We start from the raw sequence: 18,521 nt of genomic DNA, 5'->3' as shown, positions 1-18,521 counted from the left end.
AAACTAGGTTACCACCCTTAGTCATACCCAGGCATCTAATGGAATAAATTAAACACAATTCATTATTGATTCAATGGAAGAAAAAACATATGCTTAATTTATATGTATTAAAACAATGGGATTTTAATACCGCTGGATTTGGTCCAGCAGCACTTTATACAAAGTTATTAAGATTTTTAATGAATGATAAAATACACAATTTAAGAGAAAAATAAATTAAAAATGGTTAGGTTTGGCTTGTTAAGTTAGATATTTGAGAAAAACTAGAACACAAATAAAAAGAAGCCACTATAATAATAAATTACTTATAATCTTCTGTAATGGATCAAACAAGCTTTTTAAATAAACTCTTAAAATAGCAGGATGAATATGACACACCTTCACTTAAGGGAGTTTCAAACATAATACTTTTTTTAAAAAAAATATCCCTAAAGAGATCTGATAGTCAATTGAAAATGTCACAATGTGAAAGAAGAAAGGGAAAAGTATAACTTTGAAGTTGTATTTGAAGCACTATTTGATGCTGATATTGTCATGGAATCCAGTCTACTCTAAAAATAATAGTTTTAAAAAATGTTAACTTTGTTTTGTAGAAAACAAGATTTTTTTTGTTATCAGAATTGTAAGATATATGCATCAATATTTTCCAGGAAAATATGGCTGGTTATTTGATTTAACAAATTTATAGTTTGTGGGTATTTATCATAGACTGTGTTTGCACAAAGCAGTAAACTATGATTTATTCAGTAAAATATAGTTAAATTTACAAATACTCAAAGACAAATCTAAACAATCCATAGTATGGCTTAGGACCATATATGTGAACTCAGCCTCCATTAAGTTTTAGTTGACATCAAATGAAAGAAAAGTACTCAAATATTGTCTTGCTCCATCAAAATTTTCTAGCTTAATATCTAACATAACTCCATAACTTAAGTTTTGGTTCCATATTCTCTTTGTATGTGTGCATTAGATTGTAAATTAGCATTATTTTGTAACAGGAGTTTCTATTTTGGAATCTGTAGGTTTTATGAAATTATTAAGATAATTTTCATCAAGTGACCTATGAATTTGTTGGAATAAGAGAGAAAGAGGACTTGATTGAAGCACTCAAGTTACAGGACAACCTTCCAAAATAGATGTCTTTGAGTCTTCAATATCTATTTCATGTAAGCATCAGATTATTTCCCATCATATATTTTCCCTCTATTGCAGCATGTCAGGGTATTTGGGTTTTCAGATGAACTTTTGTTAGTTATACTTTTCTGCTTTTCAAATTCTGAAGCAAAAAAGAAAAAAGAAAAATTAGAAGAAACAATATATAGTATTGAAGCACACTTAAAATTGATATAATTTTCAGATATTGTATCCATGTACTACATGGGTGCATGCCAACCTCATGTATAAAACATTTTGGACAAGATCTTTAAGCCAGGAGAATATACAAAGCAATTGTTCCCAGTGATCTAAACAGCTAATATCTTACATGAGTCAGCCAGAGGAAAACAAAAAGATGTTAACAGCCTCTCCCAATTGTATAAATGCAATACAAATAAAACGCCTTTTGCCATCGCAAGATCCTTGTCATCCTGCCTCTACATCTATAGTAGGCCCCATCTGTTAATTCAAAATCTAATCCTTCTTTCACAAAAGATTCAACTGAGAATAAACTTCTTTAAACTGTGAAAAGGCACCGAGAAGTCATCCTGTGAAGTCATCCTCATTTCACCTTTGAATATCAAGTCAAAGATCAAGACGTTTCTTATGGGAGTATGTTCTTCCTCTAAGAAGCAGCAAATAAAGCATCTAAGGTAGGGGGTCTCCTTTATGACTTGTGGACTTCAACTCCCAGAATTCCTCAGCCAGGCAACACCAAGTTTGAAGACCCCTGATCTAAGGTAATGAACTACTTGAGACAAACGTTTTCAGGAAAAATTTCCTTGTCTATGAGAGATACTGACAATCATTAGAATCAGTCTCTGCTTGTGCTATAGCAGTGGTGGCGAATCTATGGCACGCGTGCCAGAGGCGGCACTCAGAGCCCTTTCTGTGGGCACACGTGCCATGCCCCGGAGATGGCAACCATCCCTCTTCAACCAGCCTCCAGCTAACTTGCCGAGGTTCATGTGGCTAGATGCATCCCAGCACCCATGCACTCGCTGGCCTTTGTGTGCAGAGGCCGATGGTGTCAGGCAGCAGCCACCCGGGGCCCCTGCCTCGCCTTGCCTCACCCCGCAGGACAAGCCTCCTGCCCACTGCCCCACCTGCCATAGACCCCCTGGATTTCCCCCAACCTTGCCCGCCCCCACAGGTGTCCCCACGAGCAACATCAAGGAGATCACGCCTACCTTAGCCACACCCACCCAGTCTGCCATGAGCACCACAGCCACGCCCCACAGTGAGCCACCACACCCACCCGGCGATAAATGTGGGTTTTGGGTTGCAGTTTCGGCACTCGGTCTCTAAAAGGTTCACCATCCCTGTGCTACAGTCTCCAGTTACATAAAGGCTTCCCATAACACCTCACTTTTTTGGGACACTGTTCCCCCTAAGACCTTGCTCCCATATTGTTCTTCCCTGGTCTTCATTATCTGAGCAGTATTTCTCCATATGTCATTTTAGGCTTTGCATATTAATGATTTTTGTTATTTATCACTAACGCTCACCATGGTTCTTCAAGATGTCTTACACTTAAAAATGGCATTATCATAACTGAAGTTACAAGTTTCCTTCTTATCAACACAGTCTGAAGGATTTATCATTGTTCTCTTTTCTTGACAGCACACCTGGAAAAGCTTTAGCTTAGGTTTGTTTGAAGATCAAGTCTTACCCGACAAAAAAATACACCATCTGACAACTATTATGGCTAGTTGTCATGAGAACAAGGAAGAATGTTTGAACCTACATATTGATAGTTCATATTTTATAGAACTAGATGCCTCTGCCAGATTTATGTTAGTGTTTGTCATATGTGTCCAAACATTTAATACTTGCATATAAGAGTCAATGCCAACCACTGCTTCTAAATCATTCTCACTAAGTCTCCCTAAGTGTTGGGAGGTCCATGTTTTCCTAAAACACACAATGTATGATTCTTATAGCCTATACATTCTGATCTCTTTGAAATTTTTATAAATAAAGGTCATATTCAAGCCTAATTGCACTATCCAAAAAGTTGTAAATATATTTTCACAAATGGATCCAAATATAAGAATCAAAGTACAAAGCTTGCTTTTAAAAGTTTTCTTTCCTTAGCAGTACATACTATGTGTATATTTTGACCTGGATTACTGAGAAGGAGGATGATGTAATTTTGAAAACTAGAGTTCAGGCTATTACCACATTTTCCAACAAATATTCCTCCATGAACTCACCCAGACAGTGACTCAATTATTCAAACGGTCTCCTTAGTCATGGAACAAGACTAAAATTCTGTGCCTTTACCATTTATAATTCATAGTATCAGCAATATAATTAAACATAGAAAAGTTTATTAACCTACATCAAAAACGTCATTTTTATAGTGCTGTCAATATCCTGATATGCTGGTATTCAAAACAACTTGCAGGATTCTTCCTCATTAAAAAAGCTTGTTGAGCAGCTAAACTAAGCAGGAGTACTGGGAAGTAACCTTGGAAAACCCCTTTATTTTGAATTTTTGCATAAAATTACTATTATTCTAGGTTTTAAGGCAGTTTAGTGGATGTTCCGATTATACTTCTTCTTATGAGGGCAATTCGGAAATAAACCTCTGTTTGGTTATCAATGACAGACACTGACAGATACAGAACTTTTATATGCACATTAGAAAACTACAAGATTACATTACTTTTTGACGTAATTGCCATTCAAATTGAAACACTTGTCATAACGTCTTACAAAGTTTGAAATTCCTTAGTAGTAGTCGCTCGGTGCCAAATCTGGGCTATGGAGGGTGCAATCAAAACATCCCAACGGAACTGCTTCAAAAGTTCTTGGGTGCGTCTAGTGTTGTGGGGGGGCGAGCATTATCGTGAACCAACCCCACAATGGATATCAGCATGCCCCGACACTTGTTATGGATGGTTCATCTCAGTTTTCTTAACGTTTCATTATAGACTTCTGAATTGATGGTCAAACCACACTCCTGAACTTCACTTAGCAATACTCCTTTGGCATCTTCACACTTGGCTGGATTTTCTATGGCACCACTTCACAATAATACTCGCCCGCACAGCGCTAGATGCACCCAAGCAATTCCATTGGGATGTTTTTAATTATAGCCCAAATTTGGTGCCAAGCAACTACTACTAAGGAATTTCAAAACTTGTAAGACATTACAACAAGTGCCTCAATTTGAATAGCGATTATGTCAAAAAGTAATGTAATCTTGTAGTTTTCTAATATGTATAATAAAAGTTCTGTATCTGCGAGTGTCTGTCACTGATAACCAAACAGAGGTTTATTTCCAAATTGCCCTCATATTTGATTTCAATAAGATATAATTAAATAGTATCTCCAACCTGATACTAACATATCTATAATAATATTTTAGCTAAAGACATAGATGACTTACAATATTGTCAAACAGCTGAGCAATTACAGAGAAGTCTATAAGAAAATTGAAAGTCAGCAAAAAAAGCACAAATGGTGAGACTACACTCACAAGCATTTGCATAATTCAATTATTTCCACAACAACTTCAAACCCATGGCTGTTTGAAATGTACTGTTTAAATAGTGCATTATTTTTCTTCTTCATTCAAAGAGCTACTATCTCTTTTGTATTATAAATAGATTGCAATTTTATTTAGCAATCAACTTGAAGTTTACCAACTTATTCAAACCACTGTAAATTATGTAGAATTCAATCTTTCCCTAAACTCTGTCCCCATTTATAAGCCGTTTAACTGCTGTTTAACGAAGTGTTTACTTGACAATGATCAGGTTCATACACTGAGCTATGACAGCATTTATTTTACAACTGGCTGGGTTCATACATGCCTAACAATAAAGCATGATTTACAAATAACAAAAGCTCAGTTCATGGAAAATGCTAAGTCAAAATAAAACAAGTCACAATATAGAACAGCACAAAAGATAAGCCAGTGGCACTCCAAATGTGGCTCAACTTGCCAAATTTCTAGGAAGCATAGCCTATAGTGAAAATTATGAGTTGTAGTTCAACATCTGGAATACTACAAATTGGCATAATATGGATTAGTCTTTCATATGAAATATTTCATTATTTCTTACTCAGTGTCTGAAAGAGAGATTCCTTCTTCTAGTTGCCCATGAAATTTGGCATGTTATATAGCCAAGGCCAGATGTTTTATTCTTAGTAAAGGAATCCTGTGGATTTTATTCCGCTAGTCGTTGCTGACGATAGGGGGCAATGCTCGTCTCCATTTCAAGCTCATTCAGCCAGTGCTGTCCAAAGACATTTCTGTGGTCATGTGGTCAGCATGACATCACAGAGCACTGTTATCTTCCCACCAAAGTGGTACCTATTTATCTTATTGCATTTTTTTATGCTTTTGAACTGCTAAGTTGGCAGGAGCTGAACCCATTGTGCGGAGTTTGGGTTTCGAACCTGGGCTGTCAGCTTTCCAGCTGACAAGCCCAGCATCTTAACCACTAAGTCACCGCACCACTTTATTCTTAGTATTTTTATTTAATTACTATAGCATGGTCCTTTCAATAGAGCACATACTCCTAACTTCAAGACTGTCAACAAAAGTTATATCACATTTTTGCTACTGAAGAGATGGGTGGAAATCTTCAGTTTCTTATGCTGATTTTTTTCAAAGACAAATAAGTTCTCATGGTATCTTCTTATTGCCCTATTCTTCCTCATTCTAATTAGGAAGCATGGGACAAATGTAGCCAAAGTAATTCATGGGATGTGCAGCCCACTTTACCTCTAATAACACATACAGATGAACCAATTTATATTTCCTGCTTCTCGATTTTAATCAAAATAACGTATACATGTATACAATTTCATGAAATAGTGCCTTTCACTTAAAGAGAGACAGTGCATTACCAGGAAGAAAGAGCAAAAGTAGACATATTTGATTGGCTTATTCTAATTTATATAGTAAATTAAAATGTAGATATAAATTAGTAGATTAAAGCATCCACCCAACATATGCTGCTACTATAGTAGAGATGATTGCTAAACAACTTACCAGTATGTCTCTGCTCAATCAACTGTCCAGGTGCTTATTTATTTTAATTCCAGTTTCATTAAGATGGATCATAAATAATTATAACAATTGTGCATTCCTAAATTTTTACTCTACTTAAGTAAAGAAACTTAAGGGCATCTTTCTCCTCAAGCCCAAAACATGATGTTGTAAACATTATGTTCTCCTAATTCACAAAGATGTCTATCTATAGCACAAAATTTACCAACATTACCCATTTCAAAAGCTATGCACATGAAGGTTGAAAGATATGTCATATGTGCCTTCGGTCACTCAAAACTTTATTTAATGCTGTCTGAATTTTTAAATATTTGTCTTAGATCTTCTGAAGTATATTTTGCATATGGCATCTTTCATTTCAAAATGGGACCAGGTCGCCATAGCCAACTTGCCATGGGACAACTCGTCATGGGATAATTCAATTAAATTATTTAAAATAATTAAAAATTATTTTAATTTTTGACATTCACATTTCATTCTGTATCTCCTTTTGCATAGTTTGTTTAATGACTCTATTCCAACATTTTTACAATATTAATGTAAAACAACTCACTTGTTCCGCGGTGAGTTGGCTGAGGCAAATTGTCCTAGGGCCTTCCATGTTCTCCATCCATTTCCTAAAACCATGATTCAGAGATCTTGGTTTAAGTAGAGAATCTGTTAGATGATAATTGTTGATGACAAATGTCCTTACTTATGGCTTGAATGCAAAAACCCCTCAGATGGTGGGTGCTTTCAAAATAATGGACTGTCCTCTGGAAGGCCTTCAACTAGAGAACATCATTCGTAAAATAGGACATATAATTTCCCAGTGGCTACAAGATGAATCCAAAAGGAACAATACAGATGATTGACAGAAGATACATTGTGTTGGTTAATCCCTTTTAGAAAAGGATTGGAAATTGGAGCAGTCAGGAAAACAGCTGACCACTTAATACACATAGAAATAGGGCTGCGCTAGTTGACCCCATACAGATTATACTGAAATACATCTGCATTTCCTGTATTAAGAAATACGTGCAAGTTTTCCTTGTTAGGGAGAGATTGTTCCATCTTCTGCTTTTAATTATGCACTGAAAAATGAAAATGAACCAAGCTATAAGCAAGGAAATAATTCAGAAACAACTGAATTAGTCCCAAAGGCCCATGGAGTCAAAACTACTGTAGAGATTTATTTTGCTTATTCAGTTTGTGTCTCGTTTCTTTTCTAAGGAACAAAATAATAATATTACAGATGGTCTGGACATTCTCAATAGTATTTGGATCGGAAAATAGTTGTTTCATGATGTTTTAAAAAATATATATATATATATATATATATATATATATATATATATATATATATATATATATATATATATATATATATACACATACATACACACATGCTGATTAAATATGAAATTTCTTGCTGTTTGAAACTACCAATGCAGAGAGAAGTAGAGGCTAATCTGCTACTATATTAATGGCATCAGGCTATTCCATTTCTCTTCTGCCAGGCATTTCTATACTTGACTGCAGCCCACTGAAGTAGGAATTATATAAGATATAAAATCTATGATATATAGTAATTTATTTCTTTCAAAAATGTTTGTTTTTTTAACAAATTTAGCCACTTTTAGTATTTTGAGTAACTTTATTATCTGCCCACAAAATAAGGTGGCATAAGAACAATTTGAAAATTCCAGAATTTTTATCAGCTATTAGAGTGTTTCCCTTTCTTTCCGAGCAAAGTATATATTTGACATACTACATTTTTAATTAAAATGATATTCACATTTCACAAATGAATAATACATACACTGCTTTCCAGCAAAATATAATATTTATCCTTTGAATCATGGAGTACAACTGTATTCACAACAGGGAGTTCCATGTCCAGTTAATCTTACCAAGTCGGAGATATCAGTGAAATGAATACAAAACCAGGAAGATAAGGAATGTGATTCTGCTTAAAGTCAACTGCAAGGACATAGAATTTGTTTCTTCAAAAAAATGCCCTCTCATTCTGGTTGTTTTTTATGCAACAGTGAAGTCAATAATTTTTGTGGAGTCCTAGCTTACTGCAAGCTTCATGAAATGTTCTCATTTTAACCTTTGACTGGCTGCTTCGACCTTTTGCCCTTGACCAACTGGTAGAGGTTGATGGAATCTGAAACACTTAAGAGAATAAAAGATCAACAAAGATAAGCTAAGCAGAAATCTCATCTCACTATAGGAAACTGAGTGCCATCACTGAGACAATCCAATCTCCTACCACCCCAACAGATTCTATCACAAATAAGTCACAGATAAGCGTCCTTATATCCATTGTTCAGAATTAGAAGTTCCATATGGAAGGAAGTACAGTAGATCTAAACCATAAAGGTAAAGGTTTCCCCTGCCCAGTTGTGTCTGACTCTAAGGGCTGGTGCTCATCTCCATTTCCTAGCCAAGGGAACCAGCATTGTTTGAAGACCCTTTCCATAATCATGTGGCCAGCATGATTATATGCCAACATGAATGGAACACTGTTACCTTCCCACTGAAGTGGTACCTATTTATCTACTCACATTTGCATACTTTCAAACTACTACATGGACAGGTATACGGAAGCTAACACCAACACACACTGCTTGTCTACACCAAAGATGCTTTTTCATGAGGCAACTGGACTGTTTTTCTTTGAAGACGTTTCATTTCTCAAAAAGCATCTTTGGGATAATATGACCTGGATACTGAGAATCTCTATAGACCCAGTGCCTGGGTCTCAAACCCAGGCTCTCAGCTTTCCAGATAACAAGCTTAGTATCTTTAACCGCAGAGCCATCAGGCCTCCGTGATCAAAACCATACAGATAATAATCAACCTATTGAATGTATAACCGTAATTATTCTATAAAATGTATTAGAAATTGGCATTCAAATGCCTTTTCAAAAACCATAGGTTTCAGAATTCATATAGACCAATATATTTCATACGCCCTTGTGAAGCTTTCTTTGAAGTGACAAAGGCCACAAGGTGGCTTTCCCAAAGGCAACCCGACTCTTCATTTTTTCCTTGAAAATGTTTTGCTTCTCATGGAAAAAAAACAGGAAAGTCCAATTGTCTTTTGGAAAATAACCTTTGGGACAACTATGATCTGGATGATTATTTTTTAGAACAAGTGGTCTGTTATAAAATGACTCTAAAGCAGTGATGGCGAACCTTTCAGAGACTGAGTGCCCAAACTGCAACCCAAAACCCACTTATGCATCGTTGAGTGCTGGGTGAGTGTGGCCCATTGGCTGGGTGTAGCCAATTGGGGGGTGTGTGGTCCATTGGGTGGGCGTGGCTGCAGTGGTAATGGCAGACTGGGTGGGACTAAAAGGTTCAATCAATCAATTCCAACTTTGCAAGATCTTTTTTTTTCCCGCGAGAAGTTGAAATCAACTGATTGATTGAACTTTTGTTTTGCACACGGCGGCAGAGGCCTAAAGCGAAAAGGTTTTATAAAACCAGCTGAAGGCCTAGGACTGGGGCGACGGCGCGCATGCCCACAGATAGGGCTCTGAGTGCCACCTCTGGCACCTGTGCCATAGGTTTGCCACCACTGCTCTAAAGTATAGCATGTCAGCACTAATCCTTTCTACTCATAACAATCTTCATTCAAAAAAAGCTTAGTGCTCCCAACTGGTTTTTAACCTCAGAAAGATCAGTCACTGATGTTCTCCAAAAGACAAAGATATTTAGAAGGTATTAACTTAAATTTTGCTCTGCTCCTTGGGGGGGGGGGGGGGAGTGGAGGAATCTAAACAATGAAAGCACAATGCCTTGGATTTTACAGGTTGTTGGAAAAATACTCATTCATTTTACCAGATGCTGAAAATAAAAGGATGAAGCAGAACACCTGTATTAGCAGATGCCACTAACATAAAATCTGGATGAAGAATGGTCAATAAATGGTCAGGAATATAAATCCTTTCATTCCCCACCATCCTGTCAGAGCTGAAGAAGCTTCTTGGATGAGAAGCGGAAATGTCTTCAAAGAAAAACAAGAAACCAGTTGCCTCTTCAAAAAGCACCTTTTGGTCAACAAAGCATTCCTGATTGTCTTATTTTATCTTTTCTAATAAGCTTTGACCAATTTCCTCTCTTCACTTTGCAAAAACTGTGGGTCCCTTGCCATTCCACATACCTGCAAGAGAGCAGCTGCAGTCCCAGTACTCTCTCTAACTGTAACTTTGAAATGTGGCACCAGTGATTTAACTGCTGTCAAGCTTCAAGTACAGTTGGAGTTTGTCCAGCACATGTTATTTATCTTTCTTCTCCTTATACAAAACTACACACATTCTATACACATCACAGCCTATTACTATCACAGGTCCAACCTGCAGGTGTAGCTTGCTTCTTCTGAAACATCCTTAGACCTTATTCATTTAAAAGTATTAGAGCTGCCCACTGCCATAGGCTCTGTGGCTTACAAATGACAATTCCAAAACAAGAAAAGCCACTAAAAAAAACACCTCATAGACAGAACATCTCTCAAATTCATGTTAACACACATGCACTCCACGTGAAGGAGGTACTACTGTTGGTCAACTGCACTGCAGGAGACAAGAAAAGCAACTTTCCTTTAAAATATTAACACAAGAAGCTCCAACTTCAACTGCAAAACTGCAGAGTTATTGCCGGTTTCTTGACCAGTGTTAGTTTCCCTCTGCTTCTGATTAGCCACTGGAGTAAAATAAAGCCAAAATTTACTTTTATTAAGTATACTTATCCCAGTTTGGGGGGGAAGGGGGAGGGAGAGATGCTTTCTGCTATCCAAGGGTATGTGTTTCAATACCATTTGCAAAGTCGAATTCCTCGAGATATAGATTATTCCTTTCCACCGGTTAAACCTCCCCCCCCACACACACAGAGAGAGACACTTTCCCCCCAAATTAGGGAGCTCCACTCGCAAAGGATAAAAGAATAGCCCGCCCTTTTCCAACTCGCACTTCAGATTATTTCACATCTGTTTCCACGTGATTCTGGAACTGAAGTCGTTTGCTCTTTTCTCAGCAACGTCCACCAAACTTTCCGCGCCGCCTTCCCCCCCCCCCCTCCGAAGGGCTCTCGGTCGTCTTGCACGTTTTACTCACCGCCTAAACTCCGCGATTCTTGACCCTGCAGAGTTTTGCGGCGGGAGGGGGGGGGAGTCGGTCCGTGCAGAAAGGAAGGAGCTCCTCACCCAAGCTTGGAGGGCTAACTCTGGCCGCAAACCCCTCACCCCCCCCCAAGAGGTTTTCCTTCCAACGTGCGCCTAATCCGACCCCCCCCCAGGGAAGCCGGGCCTCCCCCTCCCCCAGCTGCCCATGCCAAAGCGCCCCCTTAGCTAAGGGGAGACGGGAAGGCTGAGGGGGACCAGCCATTCTCGCGAAAGCGTCGCAAACCCGCGCGAAGGGAACCCGACGCTTCGGCGAGTTTCGTCCCGCTGCCGCACCAAAAAAATCCCGCGGAGCTCCGAAACTCACTTGCAAATCCGGGGCGCTGGAGTTTCCTGGATAGAGCCGCGCCGCCGGGCTTCCCATCGGCCAGCAGAAGGGAGGTCGTGGCAAGAGCGAGCTTTCCCCCAGTCTCCCCCCCACACACACACACACCGGCCCTGGAGCTCGCCTCGACACCTCTTTCTCTGCGCCGCTTCTAGCTTCTCCCCTCTCCCTGCCCGGCTCTTGCAGCTGCTCCCGGACTCCGGCGCAGAGAGAGGGAGCGAGAGCGAGAGCGCTGCTGAATTTCGTTTTCCCTGCCCTCTCCAGCTCCCACTAGTGAATACTCGGAGCCAGACGCTTTCCAAAGAGAGAGTCTCTCTACGGCCGAGCCTGCCTTCTTCTACCACGCACACCCCACTTCCCCGTTGAGAACAGGCGGCTACCTTCGTTTAGGAGCTGGTGGTGCACGTGTTACGGAATCCGCCGCGGCCGTGAGAAGCGGCGCGTCCGCTTGCGAGGGACTCGTTCGGGTGGCGCACTTCTGATGCTCCGCGTTCTGCTCTGTGGCTAATTTAGACTGCGGACGCTTCGAGGAAGGCGGGTGCAAAAAGTAGAGCAGAGCGCACAAGCGGGGTGGGGGGGGGGAGTGTCAGCTGGGTTGTAGACACCCTGACTGGGGTTCCTCTCCTGGCTGAGGTTAAAAGTCAGAATCTGCTCGACTGGGCTTGTGTTTTTTGCAGGTTCAACCCACTCTTCTAATAAAGCACGATTAAATAAATCATGGTTTTGTTGGCATGAGTGTAGTCGATGCTTGCCATAAATGCTGCGCAACCGAAAACAACCAAAACAACCAATTTCAGCTGCTGATCGTTTAATCAGAATAGAGCTGGAAGGAACCTCAGAGGTCTTCTAGTCCAACCCCCTGCTCAAGCAGGAGAGCCTATACCGTTTTGGATAGGTGGCTGTCCAGTTGATGAAAATCAACTCTAATAGGGCTGCTGAAATACTACAGTTAAAAAAAAAAAAGTAATCTTAAATAAGCTACACTACTTGAAAGAATACTTTTCAATTTTAGCTAAAATAGCATAAGAGCAGATCTTCCTTGATTTCACTGTCTTAAGCTTTAGGTTTAGGAAAGCTAGGAAGATGGAGGGTTCAGTTAAATATCTGTCCTATAGCAGAAGCTGATGATAAAGCTGTGTCCAATAGCAAACAGGATCCCTTAATGATCAAGGATCACTTGATAAAGCGGTTTGAGGTCCTTTTTGCCAAAGCCTTAGCTGTGTTTGGAAAGATCTGGATACCAGAAGTCTGAACAATGTTTTACTTTATTAATCACATTTATATGGCCACTCATATTACAAAAATATTATATATCCTCATTTGACTTATATGACAACATTTACTACTCATTGTTTAGTCAAAGAGTATATTCAGTCAAACAGCACTTTTATTACAATCACCCCACAAACATATAAAAGAACCAGGTATGTTTCCAAATTAGACTAGCCTCTTTTTCCAGTTGTCTTTTTTTTAAAAAGTGAAATTGTAGAAAATAGATATTTGTGACTGAAAGACTGAATCACTCTTGTCTGAAATTCCTGTCAATCACTGCAAGATGGTAATATTGTCAATTTTCATCTCTTCCACTTCTCCTTGTTCCCTCTAACACTGTTATGTTCACCCTGCACTACAGCATTGCAAACTTGGAACTATTTTTGTTTGTGAATACATAATGCAATGGATACGTGTTTGGGGCAACTATTTGTACATATTTGCATGGAGAAAAGAATACTAATGGGCCAAGGATAACTAATGGCAGAAGAACTTTCCTGTTTTGCATTCATAAGTCTTTTCAGGTTTTCCTCGTCGCTACCGTTTATGAGCCGAGGTGGTGCAGCAGTTAGGGTGCAGTACTGCAGGCCACTTTAGCTGACTGTGTTCAGCAGGTCAGCAGTTCAAATCTCACCAGCTCAAGATTGACTCAGCCTTCCATCCTTCCGGGGTAGGTAAAAGAGGACCCAGATTGTTGGGGGCAATGTAAATATATATATACATTGCTTACTGGTGTACACCACTTAGAGAGTGCTTGCACTTAAAGTGGTATATAAGTCTCATAAATAAATAAATGCTCACTTTACAAGAAAGCATTGCTATCTAAGTAAGTAGGGTCATGGTCCCATCCAAGTGGTGCATTTGTTTATAATAATAATGTTGGAAGGGACCTTAGAGGTCATCTAGTCCAACCCCTGCTCAGGCAGGAAACCCTACACCATTTTGGACAAATGGCTGTCCAGTCTCTTCTTAAAAACTTGCAGTGTTGGAGCCTTCCAACCTGCTTTTTCTCCAAGGACCCCCATGCTTTTCCTTAGTGTCTCAATTAGTTCTCAGTGTAAAAGCTATCTGGAAAGGAAATTTTCTCAAAAGATTGGGTATTGAAGACTCATTGGAGGTTTCAAATTCTAACCCACCTAGTCTTAAAACATTATTGATATGTGTCTGAGTCACACAAATCGTTTTCTTTCTTTCTTTCCCTGTGATGAAGGAAATTTGAGAAAGGAACAAAGAAGGTGTCTCAAGATTTTAGGATACTGAAACAGACCAAGGAGCATGCAAACCAGTTCAAAAGCAAACACAGAGAAACAAAAAGTGCCTCCACCTGACCTGTCACCCACTTTGAGGACTAAGCCTTTGATTAAGTCCTTGACATGTTCGGTGAAATCTTGTTTGCCTTCTCCTTTCATGCACCTTTGAGCTTCTAGGCTTTACCTGCTGGGATCCAAGCCAGGACTGTTCAAAGTGTGCAAAGAAAGTTTAAAATTGACTGAACCTCGAAGAGGAAATACTGGAAGTATGACAAGAAAGTTTGCTCTTGTTTGATTTGTGAATCTTTTGTTGGTAAAACTGAGTTCTGACATTATCCTCACGCGTCCAGAAGCTCTGGAATATCCAAGCAGGTTTTCTGTGCCTAGCATGGATCAATATTAATTCCTGCTCCTTAGTGCATCTTTTCATCTCTCTTGTGGAAATGTTTCTTCCAGTATAATCGTGTATCTTTCTTACCACAAGATGATCTGCTGAGAAAGAGAGAAAGTCATCCAGGTCATGGTTGTCCCAAAGGTGCTTTTTCAAAAGGCAACTGGACTTTCTTTGTTTTTCCCTAAAGAAGTTTCACTTCTCATCCAAGAAGCCTCTTCAAAACTACTTCTTGGATTGGAAGCAAAACATCTTCAAGGAAAAACAATAAAGTCCAGTTGCCTTTGGGATTACTAATGGGAAGCATTTATTTTCCAAACACTGATTTCCCATCTCTCTTGTAGAATAAAGCATGGAGAGAGTGTGCAGTGAAGCACCACAAAACATGTGTATACTGTGCCTCTACATTTAAAGATCATTAAGTTATACCACACTTCGTACTTATAGTGGCACAAAAGTAAGAGCAGTAGAACGCACATCTGTGACAGTGAAAAATTCCATATCTGCACACATAAAGTCCATGCCTACACTTTTATTATCCCTTGGGAAAACTCTGTCCACACAAGATTCTGAATCAAAGAAATTGGTTGTGCATAGATTAGAGGCTTACAATTGTTTTGTTTTCTGGAAGGACTACTTCATTTACTGCTGCTGGGGTTGTCAGCTGCAAAAGTAGTAAAGAATTGTCTAAATCTAAAATGATTTCCAAAGCAATCAAACAAAAACAGCAAAAACACTCAAGCTCTCAAGAGGGTGTTTTTTTTTTTTTTAGTGATTTCACCTCCATGATCTCAAAGTGTTGAGAAGTATTCTGAGCCTTCTTCAGATATCCTATTAAGCCAAGGCTCCTATCTGGAGCCATCAAAACTAAATAAAAAATATATCAGCACTTGCACAAACACCCACAGCTCCAGAAAGTTGAGATGTTGCCTCTTTCTAAAGATTACAAGATGCATTAACACTTTTAAAAAATACTATTCTATCAACAACTGAGGATTGATAAACCTGTATTGTATCTCTGTATCCACTGGTCCAGAGATTTTTAGGAAAAAAAAATACAAAGAGATCTAAGTTGTATGTTTTATGTTCCACAAAATGATGTTAAACATTAACCTTTGTTTGTTCAGATAGATTTTATTTCTTCAGAGCTAATTTATTCTGATTATCGTTTTAGGGTATTATTCTCATCCAACTTCATTAAGATGCCAGTATTAGATTGTATCAATTTCTGCTATTACTCTACCATGTGTCACTTTTGCTTATGTGTAAGTATTAAAACTAATTGCATAGTACCATTACCACCATTTTTCCAAAATGTGTTGACATTTTATAATAGCCTCATTTCCTAGCAAAGTAAAAATGAGATAATAATCTTCCTACAATTAATTTGTTGTTGTTGTTAGTTGCGAAGTCATGTCTGACCCATCACAACCCCATGAACAACGTTCCTCCAGGTCTTCCTGTCCTCTACCATCTTCTGGAGTCCATTTAGTACATGAGCCGAGGTGGCGCAGCAGTTAGAGTGCAGTACTGCAGGCCACTTTAGCTGACTATGTTCAACAGGTCAGCGGTTCAAATCTCACCGGCTCAAGGTTGACTCAGCCTTCCATCCTTCCAAGGTAGGTAAACTGAGGACCCAGATTGTTGGGGGCAATGTAAATATATATATACATTGCTTACTGGTGTACACCACTTAGAGAGTGCTTGCACTTAAAGCGGTATATAAGTCTCATAAATAAATAAATAAATAAATAAATTTAAGCTCACCCCTACTGCTTCAGTGACTCCATCCAGCCATCTCATTCTCTGTTGTCCCCTTCTTCTATTGCCCTCAATCTTTCCCAGCATCAGGCTCTTCTCCAGTGAGTCAATTACAATTAATATTATTATATAATTGGAAGAATTCAATGTGTTGAAACCAAAGAATTATTCAGTTATATATCAAACCAGAGCAGAAAATAAGAAAAGGCATTTTGTCCCTGTCTCTCCCTTCATAGTACTTTTTATGCTGTTCTTTATTTGCTTCTCTATATACAACTTTCACAGAGCAGCGTGTGTTTAAAAAAGGAACACCAGAAGTCTCAAGAGATTGTAGTTAAATCTGCAACAAAATGCCTGGAGAAAGTAATAGGTCTTAAATGTCCTGCAACAAGCAAGCCTGGAAAGATGTTCACAAATCTAGATGCCATCACATTAGAGCCTAAGAATAGCCCTGTTTTGATCAGGCTAAGCAGCTTAATCCAGCAGTTGGTTTCTCACAGTGACCAACCAGAAGCTTCTAGAATGCTGCTATACAGGAGATGGAGACCCTTCCCAGTGTTTTTTTTTTTTTCTCGGAAACTTGTATTTAAAGTCCTGATGCCAGCAAGCCAGAGGTACCTGTTAGTCTTTGAACCCTTGGTAAATCTGTCCTCTATGAATTTATCCAATCCTGTTTTAAAGCTATCCAAGTTAGTGATCATGAACACATCTTACAATGATCAATTATGCGCGGTAGTATTTTCTAAACAAGCTGGATGACTCTTGAACCGAGTGCCTTAAGAGATGGAAAAAAGCAAAAACAGAAAGGGTCCTGTTTTCCAGGCCCAGCCATAAAACATCTGAGAAAAAGAGAACAGAGTTGAATTTTATACATTTTTCTTGGACAATTTTATATCACCTACGATAGAGATCCCCAACCTTTTGGGCACCAGGGACCAGTTAGGTGGAGACAGGTTTTTCCGTAGACCAGAGGAGGCGTGGTTTTGTGTGGTGCCTGCATCCTGTGGGTGGGGCTTTCATTGCTTGTGTGGATTGGTTGCCGTCAAGCCATGGCCCAGTACTGGTCCACAGACTGGGGGTTGAGGACCCCTGACCTACAGCACTTTTTTTCGAAGCAGCTACTTAGTCATCTATTTATTTTTATCACTAGATAAAAATGTAGAAGCTTAGATTGATTTATATATGTGCCCAAAACAATTATGTGAGATAGCCAAGAACAAGAATAAAGAGACCCTCTATAAAAGAAATGGGCTGTTAAGAAGTTTGATATATAAATAAATAAGCAAACAAACAAATGAACATTATTTTCTGGAAAATACCATGTTTGGAATTTTACAGACACGTTTACAAAATAGCTGTTATTGTTTATATAGTCAATTGTAATATACTATAACCATATGTTAGAATTACAATTATGTGATCCATTTCTCTAGAAGATTGTATGCTCTATGGTTTTTTGTCCACTTCTCATAAGTAACTATGAAGAAACAAATTTTGTATCCCTATTGTACAGTTTTCAATAGGCAAGAAATAGTGCTAGTTTTAGCTTTGCCCAGTGCTAAAGGAAAGGTATACTACCGTTAATCCATTCTTTAATTTCCAATTTTAATTTATCTTAAGAATCCAACACTTACAGCCAAACTAGAGTGTCCACATATCTGAAATATTCAAAAGTTGATAGACGAGCAACAACAACAATAAAAAAGGAAAAAGAGAAAAACCAAAAATATTGAAGACTGAGTATCTTCACTGCTCTGGAGTGACAACTATTGGAGAGGAAAACCATAAAAGCAGAAGAGAAATCTGAACTGAGTGGATAATCTGAAGGATAAGGTCCATACAGCAAAATATTATTACCCATTGCATATAAGGCTATTGCAGATTTTAAATCTCTAACTTACTGAACAGTTTGTAGATTTGCACCAACTGTCCCCAAGTCCTACAACAATCCTACTCTTGTTCCATTGTGTTCCTATCTAATAATATAACTTAGTTCCAGATTTCTTGACTATTCATAAGGCCCACAGTTAGTTGTGATTAATTTTCTTCAAATGAGTTCTGTCCATCAGTTTTAAAGGTGGACAGTGTTTTGGAATCCAGGAACCCCATTGGAGAGAGAGAGAGATGAAGCTAAGAGTGCAAAACTTTATAGCCAGGTTGGGGAT

The 18,521-nt window shown here is 38.7% G+C and overlaps 1 protein-coding gene across 6 annotated transcripts in view; it reads right to left on the bottom strand.

Annotated features, from left to right (window-relative positions):
* The window catches only part of BMPR1B (bone morphogenetic protein receptor type 1B), a 188,138-nt gene extending 175,950 nt beyond the window's left edge, over nucleotides 1–12,188 (bottom strand). For 2 of the 6 annotated variants that reach the window (XM_039322848.1, XM_039322853.1), the window contains exon 1: nucleotides 12,063–12,188. The gene's annotated coding sequence lies outside the window, so the exon portion shown is untranslated. Of the gene's footprint in view, nucleotides 1–6,740; nucleotides 6,805–11,664; nucleotides 12,036–12,062 lie in introns of those variants that run through there. The other 4 variants (XM_039322849.1, XM_039322854.1, XM_039322850.1 and 1 more) reach the window with 3 other exon arrangements.
* Nucleotides 12,189–18,521: the final 6,333 nt, after the last annotated feature.

This window comes from Crotalus tigris, unplaced genomic scaffold (genome assembly GCF_016545835.1).
Source record: "Crotalus tigris isolate CLP2741 ecotype Arizona unplaced genomic scaffold, ASM1654583v1 scf7180000024151.2778019, whole genome shotgun sequence".
Lineage (NCBI taxonomy): Eukaryota > Metazoa > Chordata > Lepidosauria > Squamata > Viperidae > Crotalus > Crotalus tigris.
Note: the sequence above shows the minus strand (reverse complement) of the source record. Positions and strands in the feature narration are given on the sequence as shown.